The sequence below is a fragment of the Cydia splendana genome, chromosome 9 (genome assembly GCF_910591565.1).
Source record: "Cydia splendana chromosome 9, ilCydSple1.2, whole genome shotgun sequence".
NCBI classification, from domain to species: domain Eukaryota; kingdom Metazoa; phylum Arthropoda; class Insecta; order Lepidoptera; family Tortricidae; genus Cydia; species Cydia splendana.
This window is the reverse complement of record NC_085968.1, coordinates 14,803,658-14,819,256: the sequence shown is the minus strand read 5'-3', so window position 1 is coordinate 14,819,256 and position 15,599 is coordinate 14,803,658. Positions and strand designations below refer to the sequence as shown.

At 37.1% G+C, this 15,599-nt stretch overlaps 1 long non-coding RNA gene across 1 annotated transcript in view; it reads left to right on the top strand.

The window, feature by feature from the left end:
* Positions 1 to 15,599, top strand: part of LOC134793709 (uncharacterized) — a 344,598-nt gene that overhangs the window by 308,659 nt on the left and 20,340 nt on the right. The window lies entirely within an intron of this gene.

Below are 15,599 nucleotides of genomic sequence, written 5' to 3'. Positions count from 1 at the left end.
TCGGAACACAATTTTTGACTCCGTAACTCGGTTTGACAAGTTAGGAGGTGAACATATCAAAAGTCCCCGGCCGTAGCCCTTGAGCGGGGGGGAGAGAGGGGGCTTTGAAGGTCCCATTTTCCCGTTTTTCGATTATATCTCGGAAACTATGCATCTCAGCGACATGGCCACTTATACAAAATGAAAGGTAATTTAATTTGTTACAAGTTTATTCCGTCAATTTTTTCGATATGTTGAATAGTTTTTGAGATATCCGCTCTTGAAAGTTTATTTAGGGCTCTCAATTTTATCTTGATATATCTATATCAGTGAAGGTGCTAGGCCGTGTTTGGTATCGTTTTCGTATAAATCTGGGGTGCTGAATCCATTTAAGATATCACATTGACACCATTCCACAAAATAAAAATAAATCTTTTTAGGGTTCCGTACCTCAAAAGGAAAAAACGGAACCCTTATAGGATCACTCGTGCGTCTGTATGTATGTCCGTCTGAATACACAAAATAGTTCTTTACCTATAGATGACAGGAAAACCTATTAGAAATGTGCAGTCAAGCGCGAGTCGGACTTAATGTACGGAACCCTTAATACGCGAGTCCGACTCGCACTTGGCCGGTTTTTTTGAAACTCTTCTTGACGCTTAACCGCTGAACCGATTTCGTTGAAATTTGGTATAGAAATAGTTTGCGTCCCGGAACAGGACATAGGATAGATCTTATAACCAAAATCATCTTTTGAAGGTGTGAAAAGTGGCGTGGAAATTTGTACGGGAAATCAATAACCGCTGAACCGATTTATATGAAATTTGGGATGGTCTACATCTTTGATTTAGTTAAAAATGATGAAAAAACATGACTTCAAACCTAAACTTAAACAGTATTAACTTCAAGAAGTCAATTCTGAATTCCCCCCTACACCTCATTTCACACCTTTAAAGGGTGATTTTTGAGATAACTTATTATATCCTGTCTCGGGACTCAAAATATATGTGTACCAAATTTAAATTAAAACTGTTCAGCAGTTTAAGCGTGAAGAGGAGTTTAAAAGAAAGTATTTTAATAAGTTTATATGTTTTTACTTCGGAATGGTGTCAATGTGATACCTTAACTAAATTTGGTACTGCGAATTTATACGAAAACGATACCAAAACATGGCCTCGTAGCTTTACTGTTGTAGAAGTGAAAATAAAATTGAGTGCCCTAAATTCTTATTACTTGGCCAAACTTGTGTAGAAGGAAAAGGTAAAATAAAAGTCTTCGGCAGGAATATAAGACACAAATATATTTTTTTTTTTGCGTTACTATTTCATTCATCAAATATAAACATACCTTGATTATACTATTCTAGTGAGATCCTCATAGATAAACAAAAACATTTACTTAAAAAATTACAAGGTCGAAATGTCACGGAACTTTTTTTTTTTCCTTTATTAAGGGGCTTTTTCGATTGAACGAATATGTCACCCCATAAAAAACAGACTTAATTAACAAAGTTAAAAGAAAGTAAATAGCTACATCTAGTTTAATTACATCACACATTTCTGTCCCTCAGACCGCACTTAACAATATTTAGTACCTTTTCAACAACCTCAGACATGGGGTTCGAAAGGTAGGTATTACATAACCCAATGGAACTGTCATTGTCATGAAATATCTGTCTTCTAAGTCGCTCATTTCGGACACACTCCATTAAAATATGATACACATCCTCGACGCGATTACATAAGGTGCATAATTCCGAATTCACTTTACGCATGAGGTAGGCGAACTTATTCAATGGAATGTGTCCAGAGCGCAATCTCAATAATAAAACTAGATCCTGCCTACACAACACACTATTATCAATCCAAGGAGAATTAAAGGGTTGTGGCTGTATTGTCTTATACCAAATACCTTTGTCCCTAGATCTCTCGTCGAAATATTCCTTCCACAATTCGCGACACTTTAATTTGACTAAATGTAAACAGTCATTATTGCCCCCATATAATGTTTCAAGTGAAATTCAATGCCATCGCTGCATGCCTGTTTTGCTAATGCATCAGCTGTCTCATTGCCACTTATACCTACATGCGATGGAATCCATTGCAATATTATAACTTTTGCCATAGATTTAGTAATATGTGAAAAATATAAACTTTTATGACAAAAAAAATCTGGACACAATTTAAGAATCACCCAATTGCGTCGAGGAATCATCTGTATTTTTGCATGTTTCATTACCTCCTCGCTTCTTTTTTGTCCTTTGTATTCTGTAGCAATTTGTTAGATCTGAAAATAAAGATAACTTGCGTCGTCACGGATGTCGATTTATAGGTTTTAGGGAGTGCAGAATTCGAAAACGATGATCATTTTATAATCCAAGATGGCGGCTACGTATTTTGTCATAAAAGTGGAATCCAAAATAGTCATCATTTTCGAAATCTGCGCCCCCCAAAACCTATAAAACGACACCCATGACGACTTTTATGACAGTGCATGGCAGCCATTTTGGATTCCAAAATGGTCATCATTTTCGAAAGCGGGGCCCCCTAAAACCTATAAAACGACATACATGACGACTTTTATGACATAGTGCATGGCCGCCATCTTGGAATCCAAAATGGTCATCATTTTCGAAATCTGCGCCCCCTAAAACCTATAAAACGACACCCATGACGACTTTTATGACATAGTGCATGGCCGCCATTTTGGAATACAAAATGGTTATCATTTTCTAAATCTGCGCCCCCCAAAACCTATAAAACGACACCCATGACGACTTTTATGACATAGTGCATGGCCGCCATTTTGGATTTCAAAATGGTCATCATTTTCTAAATCGGGGCCCCCTAAAACCTATAAAACGACATCCATGACGACTTTTATGACATAGTGCATGGCCGCCATCTTGGAATCCAAAATGGTTATCATTTTCGAAATCTGCGCCCCCTAAAACCTATAAAACGACACCCATGACGACTTTTATGGCATAGTGCATGGCCGCCATTTTGGATTCCAAAATGGTCATCTTTTTCAAAATTGGGGCCCCCTAAAACGTATAAAACGACATCCATGACGACTTTTATGACACAGTGCATGGCCGCCATTTCGGATTCCAAAATGGTCATTATTTTCGAAATCGGCACTCCCTAAAACCTATATATCGACACCCATCTCGACTTTTATGACAAAGTGTTTTGCTACCATCTGCATGCAAGACATTTCTATTATTTTTACGTACAAAAATGGCCCCCTGTCAACTTTCAATCGAGATTTAATCGATAATTTATTCGATTAATATTCAGATTAATTCAATTTCAATCTATGTTAGGTCGACTAAACTAATCGCGATTAAAATTTGAGAATTAACTTTTTTTATTCCATTAATTAGTCGAATAAACAGTTAATCGATTAATGCCCATCTCTGACCACGGCATTTTTACACTTTGAGAATATCTGAAAACAAATCAACACAAGGAGCCATTTTGCAAATCCAGTAACATACCAGTAACTTTGTTATTACTTTTGACAGCGCGTGTCATGTGTCAACACAGAGTCGACACAAAGTCGAAACATTTGTGACTGCAATATTTCTCAGCCTTGAACCATATTTATACATCATAATTAACAAGTTTCGTAGTATGTAAAGCGTTATTTCTGTTATTTAAGTATAGTATACGCATCGAAGTACTAAAAATGCTTCAAATAATATAGTTATGAACACAGGCACTGAGAAGTAAACAATTTAATTTCCGGCTAAACTAAAACAATGTGGTGGCGCGTTGATTATATTACACTTAGTTTATCAAATCACTCGAGCAGTTTAATTCCCCATAATAATTTAAGTCATATTGTAATATAAATGCAAACAATATATAATTACGTCTTGTAATCCGTTTAAGAGATGGCGTATTAATGTCACTTATTTTTATTTAAGTATTTTTCCATCTGACAGTTTCCATTTGACAGGAACAAAATGAACGAATGAACGAATGATTTTGGCATAAAGTAGTCGCAAACCCGAAACAATGTGTGCACACGGCGACCACACTTTATGTCACTTTGTGTCATGTGTCGACCCTTCCCCATTTCTGGTAACTGTGTCGACACGGCGACGACTCTGCGACTGGAATTGTGACCGAAACAGATGGTGTCGACACAAGATGTGTCAACACCGCGTCGTAACGGCGACTGGAAATGGTTGTATGGGAAGGTACAGTAAAACATATACATGAATGACCTATGCATAAGTTTTCTTTATGGAAGGTTAGGTTAAAAATAATCGAAACTCTGAATCGACATTTAATGTGGCGCGTTCACCCTACTTAGTTGGATCTCTAACAAAGTAAATTGCTATAGGTTATGTTATGTTTCGCAGGTCGTGATCGTGATCTAACCACAAACATATACAAATATTCTGTGAAGCTGACATTAATTGCTGATAAATTGATAATTCTAGTAATATCGATGAGACTTTGAATAAAAGGTGATCGTTTCAAACCAAACACAATTAAGTAGCTATCTATTGAATTTCAACATCGTTTTAAATTGGAACATCAGCGTGAAAACTGTAAACCTACCTTCACCTAAACTTGCTTTTTTTAGCAATAATTGATTGAATCCGTCAACAAAGGGAAAAAGTGTCTTAAATAACTCAAAACATGTCTCGTGCCGTGGAATTTTTTGCCAACTTAACTGATCTGAATGACAGTCGACTGGAAACGAGTTACACGAGAGGAATAAGTTATGCAAAGGGGAATTTGCAGCGAGCGAGAAGTGCGGCCGTTAGTAAAGTTATGTTTTTAGTAGTCATCAATATGCGGGTGAGATGGCTCAGGGGGATGGAGGCGTCAAGCGCCTACCCTGCTCCTGCCATACACAGTAATCCCATCAATAATAGTTAGGTAATACTTCCAGACTTCAGCGGAAACGGTGGAGCGAGCAACTGAATAGTTAACAGAGTGCTTATGTGACTGCGTCGTCTCAATGGAACGCTTTAAAAGACTTTCCAAGAAAACTTACTTTTGAATTAAACCAGTAAAATCTAAATAGAAGGTGGATACGAAAGAAGTATTTCCGTTTACTTATTACTTCGTACATTACAAATATATGATCCCTTTAAAAATGTACAGCTTTTACAACGCTAACAATATGATTTGCCGTAAGCTAAAAGTAAAAGCATAAGATGTAAAAGTAGAAGATGTTATAAAGAGTGACACGAAATTTTATATAGCACAATATAGGTAATTACCGTTCTTCAAATTTCTTTACGCTTTTATTAACAAAGAAAATTCAGGCATATTCTACAAATCAAGAGCAAAAGAATCTGTACGCCCGCCCTTACATTACAAAGGGGAACCTATGTCAGAAATTTGCTTTCAATAGATTCTACGCAAAACCCCAAAATCAGAGCCACGATTTAAGCTGATCGTAAAAGGATATGGAATCCTTGATATTAAATGTAATTTCGCCTCCATTGCTGAGAGCCCTAGAGATAGCATGCGCAAATGGGTATTGTGATGGTTTAATGGCGATTCACCACGTTTTGGAGAAAAAAAACTTAGTTTAAAACAATGACCTTTTTTACTTACATCTATGGTTTAAAATATGTCAATTTTCTTTGAGGTTGAAAGCTCATTATTTGACATTTTGTCCCATATAATTCTCATGCACGCATTTTTAAAGAAATGCCAGTAGACTTTGATGGTGTTCCCGATTATGGGATAGATGTTCAGATAGAAACGAAGTAACTTGACAGCCATATTAATGTACAGCTGATTTACCATAAATATGACCACGAATCAATGACCTGAATACTAAAATTTTATTCAACAAAAAATTCCAATTTGCTGTTTTTGTTAGGTACATTAATATAATAATTATATTATAATATATCATTTTGTGGCTTTGATACGACTATTTCTAATAAGCTTTGTAATGTCCCTACCTCTATAGCCTTGTATTTGTAGAAGTTACCGTTATGCTACTCAGTGTAGTATTTTATGTATGCACCGCAGTAATACAACCAAAGATAACCCTAATATAAAAAGAAAATTGCACCAACCCATTATTACTGGAAAGGTTACAAGCGCCGTAGGTTATAAAGCCCCGAGAAGAATAGATAAGGCACGCACTGCCGCCGTTGCGAATTTCTACGCTCCACGCTCCAGTCAACGTTTTTTTAAACACACATAAATAACCATTACAGCGCAAAACTAAGTACCTATGACATGACATAGTAAGTATAAGGGGCGATTCCCAAATGACTGCATATTTTACAAACTTCATACTTAATAATACATTCGCGTGTTTACATTACTTAACTATAATTACCTACGTCATTTTAGAAGCGGCATTTGAATTTTTTGGATTAATTTACGTAATTTTCCGGTTTGTTTCAGTGAAAAATTGAAATTCATTTGTGATTTCGTTTGTTTAATAATTATATTGTTCTAAGACCGTGACAAGCAAGGCTCGTAGTGTATCTTGGTGACATGACAACATGACCCGATTTATTACAAGTGTCAAAAGTGACTTTTTGGTTCAAGAAATGTCACTTTTGACACTGACAGATCAGTATCGAATAGGTGTGACATCTTATATAAGCATTGTTTGAATCGGGCCATAAGCCACTTCTAGTTGGGAAGCACTTGAGGAACACTAATCCGTGAATACACTGAAAAGGCCACCGTGTAACACTTGCAGTTGCTTTCCCACTTGCACCCAACTGCACTAGCGCCACTTGCATAATCCCACTAACCCGGGGTTAACCAGTTAAACCGTTAACCCAGTGTCATATACTGGTAACTCCAGGTTTAACCAGTTAACCCCGGGTTAGCGAATGGTGCAAGTGGCCCTTATCCAAAATCAGAAAGAGTGAACTGATTGCTGCGGGCAATTATTTCATGAGATTACAGCTTTATCGTATAAATCTTATGATTTTTATAATTTTGCTTTGCCCCCTGGCTCATCACTAAGCATGAGCAGCATCATATAAACTCCTGCAAGCTACCTCTGTCTAATCGATTTCTCAGACAGAACTATTTTTAGACTGCCAGCGCATTTTACGATCGAGTAAGCAAGCCTCGTTATGCTGCAGTTTTCTAGTAGCTTTTGAAGTCGGCTTGACTTATTTCAACCTTAAAAAACCAGCCAAGTATGAATCGGGCTTGTATACGAAGTGTTTCGTATGATCGTACAAGATTTAACTCTATGTAAGTACTTTTACGCACAGCAAACATCGCCTTACTTGAAAGAGATTGATTGATTCTCTACCAAATTTAGAGAATTTCGCAGTATAATAAACGCTAAACAAATCATGTCTTGTCAGAAATTAAAACCAAACGAAACGTAAATCAACGCTCGAAGGCGAGGCGACGTACTGCTAATGATATATTTAATTAAAGTGTAATTCTATGGAACTTGCTAACTATGTAAACAAACCGCCATACTGAAATCATCATTCAGTGACAGTTTCAATATGGCGGTTTGTTTAGGTACATAGTTAGCAAGTTCTATAGAATGACACTTTAGTGCACGGTGTATTTGGATACGGCTTCGGACCGATACCATTACGGATATGATGGTCGTTCTTGTCTACGTGACAGCGTGATAAAACGGTGTCCGTCACTTTCTATCCCACGGTGCTAAAAAGTGACAGTTATTTTATCATATAAAGATGGATAAAGCCATCCATAATACGCCGGCTGATTCATACCTGTCTGCCAAGTTGTCTGCACCCACCTGGAATAAGATAAAAAGCCATTGTTAAAATTGTGTCTCAAGAAGCCCTAAGTACCCAAGTCCCATCCCAACCCATAGCTTATCGTTCTAAACTCCCCTTGGATTGATAAAGCACTCCCCGGTTTGAAAACGTTAGAAGAAAAATATGTAATCGTAAGAATCACGCACGCGTAACAAATCGAAATAAGCAACGAATCACACGAGTCGTTGGCGAAATGTTCAAAGATTTGCATGCCGATAAGTCAAGTGATGAAAATCGACGATCAGACATCCGCGATATAACGTGAACATTAGAGAATAATATAATGTATCTACACGGGAATATAACGTTAGGCAAGCGTGGAAGGATAACTAATCTAAGAAACAACGTGATTTTGAACGCACTCTTCTTCTTCCTCGCGTTATCCCGGCATTTTGCCACGGCTCATGGGAGCCTGGGGTCCGCTTGACAACTAATCCCAAGAATTGAGGTAGGCACTAGTTTTTATGAAAGCTACTGCCATCTAACCTTCCAACCCAGCGGGGAAACTAGGCCTTATTGGGATTAGTCCGGTTTCCTCACGATGTTTTCCTTCACCGAAAAGCAGCTGGTAAATATCAAATGATATTATTTCGTACATAAGTTCCGAAAAACTCATTGATACGTGCCGGGGTTTGAACCCGCGACCTTTAGTGGACGGCGTACAAGCCTAATTAAAAAGAAAAACCGCAAATTTTGACCCGAAGTTCTTAAAAAAAAATCCCTTAGGAGGGGAGTGCCGAGGCATTTTTTTTGTTTAGAAAAATATTTTTTATTCAGAAACCTATCTATCGCGTGTGGTATCATATGAAAGGGCTTTGTGAGGCGATTCTAAAAATATATACCACATCATTACCTACATTTCAGCATTTTTTTTTATTGAAAAAATAATATTTTTTAAAACATACCAAATATGGCTAATTGTTGAAAAAAAACATCTATGATGAGCATTTGAAAACTTTAGCATTTAGCTACTAATTTCCACTTAATTATAGAAAAATATGTTAGTGTATTACTAAGGTTTATTTACTTCTTCAACCTAAATGTTTGTGTTCAATTTATTTCCTTTTGTATGGAAAAACAAAATCGATACAGAGCCGTATTAACTCAAATGTAGCCAGTAAATAGACACCATAATCGAGGTTACGATATTTTTTATTTGGGTTGCTACACACTTTTCCATGTTCGTCATAAAATTACGTCAATACCTACTCTCAAATTCGGCGAAAGGAAAGAAGCCATCTCCGAGTTTCGTTTATGTCAAGGAAAAAACTACACGAAAGGGATTAAGGGCGGACATTCTATCGCATAAAATATTATTTACGCTAGGATTGGCGCGAATCAAAAGACATGGGTTACATTGGATTTTTAGGTACGCACAAAAAACGCAACTAACGGAGCTCTTTGTGTCACATTATGCGTTACTTAAAGTTAAATTTGTATATAATGTCTTTGTCGATGTCGGCATAATCGCTACAAATATTATAAATGCGAAATTAACTCTTTCTCTTGTCCTCTTCACGCTTAAGACGCTAAACCGATTTAGGTGGTACTCAGATAGTTTGAGGAAGGACATATGATAGTAGTTTATATCAGTTATCATGTTATCAATGTTATCATCATCATCCGATGTAGACGAAGTCGCGAGTAGAAGCTAGTTTTACATATCTAAGTATAAATTGTTCCAATCGACTCGATTCGCATATTGCGAGTCAATGCGTCGCCGTCGGGCTCCTTCCGATCCGAGTAGAAAAGTCAAATGTTAAGGCTGACCAGAATTAGTGGGTTTTTTAAGTTATCAGTTGTCTATGGATCTCTAGGTCACGTAACACTTGATAACAATGACTCTCTTCCCTCACGCTCGCTCGGCCGTAGGAACACGTCAGACCACCAAACCGCAAGCCGCTCGAATCAAAATGTAAATGTACACGTCACTGAATTATGCCAAATAAATACAAGCCGATCCCGCTAAATGGAAACAGCTTCAACACATGTCTATGTATAATTTCAGATTAATCTTGATTATACTTTTCGAACGTGACTGATTGATGGTCTTAATTACTGGTGGTTAGGATCGAAATTACCTATTTATCGTATTTGTAGAATTCTCAGTAAAACTTATGACTATTTTCATCTGTGACAATATTCCTCACACATTATGAAACAGTAGCCATAGAAAGGACGTGAATAATTCATCTAAATCTGTTGGTACAGAAAGACGTCTCCAACTTTATGAGAGGCCATAACGTAACTAGCATAGTCCTTATTTATTGTTGCGATAAAGTTCATTTTGCGTAAGCAAGCAAGCGAAAAAGTTTAATGCTATCTCAACCAAGGCTAGTCATTACGGTTTTGAGTCTTCTTTCCAATTACTGCGTTTTCCGCAATACCGAATTGGCACATTTATAAAGAAAGCTCTCATACAAATCAGCCTTATACTTTGAGCTCTTGGTGCTGTCTTTTCCAAGTGGTTTCAAATTGGACTCGAGTTACTTCGGAGTGCCGCGTTACTTTAGCTTTCTGTAACGCAAGTGAAACAAATTAAGTTGTAATGAAATACTGTTTACATAGTTACCTGCATCATCTCATTAAACCTTTACCTACGGGGTATTAAAACCGCCGGTGTTCCTCAATACGGGATATATTAAACGGATTTTTGCAAGAGGCGCCGGGATGATAACATTTTAACTAGAGATTTACATTAATGTTTTACATTTTTAGGGATTTAAAATGTACTCGTTGATTATTATGTAACCATAATATATAGACCAACGCCAATCGAAAAGTTAAAACTTACGGGCTGACAGAGATACCTACAACGAAAAGATACCTACATACATGATTGATATGCAATAAATGAATTATGAAAGTATTGAAAATTGAAAGTTACGTGAAAATTTCCAAACATTATTTAAACTTGCTTTATTATGTTAGTTGCGTAATTTATTTCGTCTCTCTCTTAATTCTTTGTCGGTACTTCATTACTGAGCATCATGACCACTTGGTTTTGCAATTCCTGTGATTTGACTCCATCTGTCTCTTATCTCCCGTAGCCCTTAATGTTTGACGAAAATTGTCTGAGATGGCCTTCTCCAAATCAAACCATCTAAGTAGTTGGTGGGGGCCCTTTATGTCTTTCAGCTTCCCCTTTTCCGACCAAGATTCCTTTTTCTAAGCTTTCATGGCCTCTACGCATGGCATGATTGTAATTTATAAGTATCAATAAATAATCTGTAGTCTATTTATTTCTACACTCTGAATGTAGTCAGTGTGACTGCAATTTTATCAGTCCCACTGTTGCGTGTAACCCGACCCACCGCGGTGTCCGGTGTTGACCAGCTCGTAGCTCACAGATATTGAGTTAACTTTTGCAAAATCTAGTCTAGGTTACCTAATTAAAGCCAAACAAATACAAACCTAGAACAAGCGATGAATTTTTTGCAATATAAGGCTGCCTTTCCACTGAGGCGAAGCTGAGTGGAGACTGGTATAAAGCAATATCATTGGTTGTAATCTAGCGGAGCGGAGAAGACCAATATCATTACCATTAGACTGGTTGATACCCGCACGTCTACTCTCATCTCCTGTTAATGTGGAATGGTATCCATCACCATGTTATAGCTCTATCAATTAACTTAGGCAGTTCGTAAAGTGGTTACGAGTTTAGGGTCGAAGTTATCCTACTAACAGTAATAAATATTATAAAGTATAACTACGATAATGAGAACAATTTTTTGTTATTAAATTTACGTTTTCTTTTGGATGGTAGGTTAACCTAACCTATACAAAATTAGCGAAACAAGCAAGTCGTTAATTAGAAAACTTCCCAAACACCTAATTAAGGCAAGTGAACACATACGATATTAGTACCGTCTAAAATCAATAGGCCAAAGGTCAAGTGATTAAATTATGAGCAATGTCTAATCCTAGCCACACGCCTCTTTTATACGACTTCAGGTTAGCGACTAATACTTATTATTACACAAGGGGAAATAGGAAATAATACATTAACTTTAGAGTAAAGCCCTTGCTACACGGTCGCCGACAAGCCTTCTAACCGTCTGACCTTGGTCAGTTTTGGTCAAATTTTGTTGGTAACAGCCGTCTACACGGTCCGGGACAGACCAAGGCCACGCGGTCTGAAGGCTTGTCGGCGACCTGCCTGGCTGCCTGGATGCTCGGAATCGAAGTTTTTTATACAAACGAACGGTAGGTAGATACGCCACTTCAGTTACCGCTTATAATACGATAGTCGTTCGTTACCTTTCTCGCGTCACGGCTCTCGTCTAATCTAGAATTAGCATTTATATTGGCTTAGTCGCCATATCCGCATTATGTCACCCTATTTCCCACAAAAGCGAACCGGGGCGTAAATTCGCAAATGTTTTGTGCATTTTCAAGACCCTAATTTCGATAACGGTCTACGATTTCATTGATCCAATTAAGGATTTTTCCCCAGAAACCCGAGAAGGGAATTCCCCAGGGAAAGGTAAAAATCGTTTACGTAGGTAGAATGGAAATTCTTCGCATACCTTAAGAGCAAGTTCATGCACAAACATAATAAAGTCAACGTAGCTAGCTATACCTGTACCTAGTTGTGGAAAGTAGTATTCCATGTTATTTATCATAATGTATTTTAAAATTTGCATGAACATTCGAATAACATATCAGGTACTTACTAGTTTTCATTGCTAGAAATTGTTAATTGTAACAGAAAGAAATTAGAGCGAGTAGAAGTTTTACATAGGCTGGCATCTTAATTTCGGTTGTATTTAATATTCTCTAATAGCTACTATTTTACATTTAGATTATTATGAATTGTATCTTGTACAGTCACGATCAAAAGTAACGGATCAGACTACGCGTCAAATGTATCTACATTTTCTTATAGCTTAACAAAAATATATAAATAGATACAGTCACCTGCAATAATATGTTACACAACGAAGGCCGCAAAAATATCTGACACGATCTTATTCGTAGAGCCATAAGAGCGTGTCACATATTTTTGCGGCCTTCGAAGAGTAACATATTATTGCAGGTGACTGTACGTAGAACAATAATTATGACTGTGACAGATAGTTTAGAAGTTTTAGAACGCAAACTGTAGAGATATGTCTATTTGGAAAACAATTCCAGGATGGCAGACACTTTTAGACCGTTGTTTCATCCGCTAATATTGATGGTGTACAATACTGAATACTTACATTTACCTAATACTACGAATGTAAGCAGGTTTATCTACTATAGTTTACAAATAGCAAAATGTTCAAAAAGTAATTTTAGTGTTGTCCAGGAATACTTACTTAACTACTCTCGCTACATGCAGCATTTAAAATAACTAGGTAATGAAACTAATATATGCAAATGCATACAGCACAACAGTAGTCATTCACATACTGCCGGCGATAAACGCTAACTTAGTGTTATAAAACAGCTAATAAAAACAGCTTCGCAAAAACAAACGCAATCCTGAAATACGGGCTGGGATGTTCTGAATGCTTATCAATGGTTTCAAACCAATATAAGTGTGAGCTCGAGTTCCATACTAACTGTGCTTAATTGGAGTTCAGGTTTATGATGGCTATCCAGATGTGCTGGGTCAAAAACAGTAGTGGAAACAACAGAGGGCCTGAAAATTACGATAACACGGACGAGTGACGTCAACACACCCGACCCCACGTAAGTGTGCTATTCAGCTGCCCCTGTATTTCAATCGTTCACTGAACGCAGCACATCCTTTGAATCGGTAAACCAGTATTCTGTGATCCGAGATCAGTAACAAGTCTGTTTAAACGGGATCAGATTTAAACTGGTTCGCGTTAGGCTATCGCTTGCTTAAGGATGGGCAGAACAGATATTCCAGCCAATGGCTTATCGAGCGCATACGATTCAATTCAAACGCTCAAGTGAACAGAACACCCTTTTGCACCAAGTGTACCAACCACAATTGACGGTATGATAGCAGGGAACCAGGGACCGTTACCGGTATAACTAAAAATCTAAATATCACATAGCATTCACAATATTTTTTTGCTATACTAGAATAGTATTTAGATAAGGAGAATGATTTATCAGATTAGCTAAATTAAATGCAAAAATATACAATACAACCGAGATACCGAAATTCAATACCGGTTAGTTTGTATGAAAAATATAAGTACCGGTATTCGGTCCCTGCAGGGAACTATAAAGCTTAATTGCGATTGCAGGTTTGTTGTGATAGGGCTTAAATGCTCTTCAAGAACAGTTAGTACCTATACCTAGATCACAGTAACACCGGTCCTAGCAAAGTCGATCGCTTAAAATGCTTAAATGTATAGAACGCCATCGGAATACCGAGCTAGAACGAGACACGTGGCGTGGCTGTACGTTTCAAATGCCTAAATAACGAAAGAAAGAGCAAATAGGAAACACATCAATGTAACAACGAAAGCATACCGAAAGAAATTCAGCAGCGTGAAAGCAGAAATATGTTGAACATAGGATGAAAAAATCCCGAAACTTTCAAAGCTCGGTCGTTACGAGGAAAGCTTTTCAGATCAGTGTCCTTTCTCCTAGAACAGGCGACAGCTGAAGATCGATGGATTAATAACAACGTAGAAGAAAGTAACGGTTTCATGTATTAGTAATTATAATTAGGTACTAAATTGATGCAGTTACATTTTAAATAGTACTTTTACTTTCAATAAATCAACAATAACGGCATCAGTATTAAGGAAAAAAAACATAATCTGTAACTAGAGGTATTTAAAGAGTCCAATCACTCACGATCAACTCAATCACGCCGAAAAACCCTAACGTAATAATCCCTACCTACTTACGTACTCGTATAAACAAAGGTCCTTGTACCACACCACTCGGATAATACGATTATTCAAATATGACTAGCGATTGGATTTGCAAACGCTCGTGTATCAAATCTACTTCCAATATACCTACATTAAGCTAATATCGTATCAGTACATCAAATGGGATCTGAAACCGCAAATAAAATTGTCTAAGACGCATGTTGCCCCGGCAAAGTACCAATGTTAAATATTTGAAACTCTCTGAACATGTGGCTGTATACTTATTATTCAAAGCATGGCGTAGGGATTTTTTGCCTCTTAATAACATTTTGCTTCATGCAAATTTTTGCACATTCTTGTCGGTATCATAAATTTTTCGTTTCGTGACTTTATAAGTTTATACTTTCACGTCAAGTGCAATTCGGAATCGAACATTTCTAGTAGTTTTGATAGCATTTTGATAATAACAACCAAGAAATGCCTACTATCAAATTAATATAAAATTTACCTATGCTTTGAAAGGTACGAGGTAGAAAAAATATCAATAAATGGTAAACGCAATAAACGGATCAATAAATGGTAGGTATCAACGGATGAATATGATTTACTCTTAGTAGGGTAGAACGGGGACAATTACAACACGTCATGATTGAAACAAGCCAAATTTCTTGAAAACTACGCAGTACTCAGTCTATTCTATGCGATCATTCTTAAACCTTTCTAACTGTCAAAAATAAATAGTTACAGGCCATCAAACATAATTGTTTCAACCGTTCACCGTCTACCCTAACGGTCTCTATCACCCTTAGGCAACGTACTTAATTCTAAAAACAATTTCGTCTGTCTATAAGCAATGCGGGTTGGGTGAAGAATCGGTCATTCGACTTTTTATTTATTTAATCCAGGTACAATTTAAGCAAACACCCGACGTAATAAACTCTTCTTTTAATCAATGTTCTCGAAGCTTGCTGAGCAAAGAAAACATAGTGATTAAAGTATCTTTTATTCCGAGCCTGTATCTGGAGCTCCGAGTGCTCGGCCTTCTAGTTAAACACTTTTAATAGGTACGG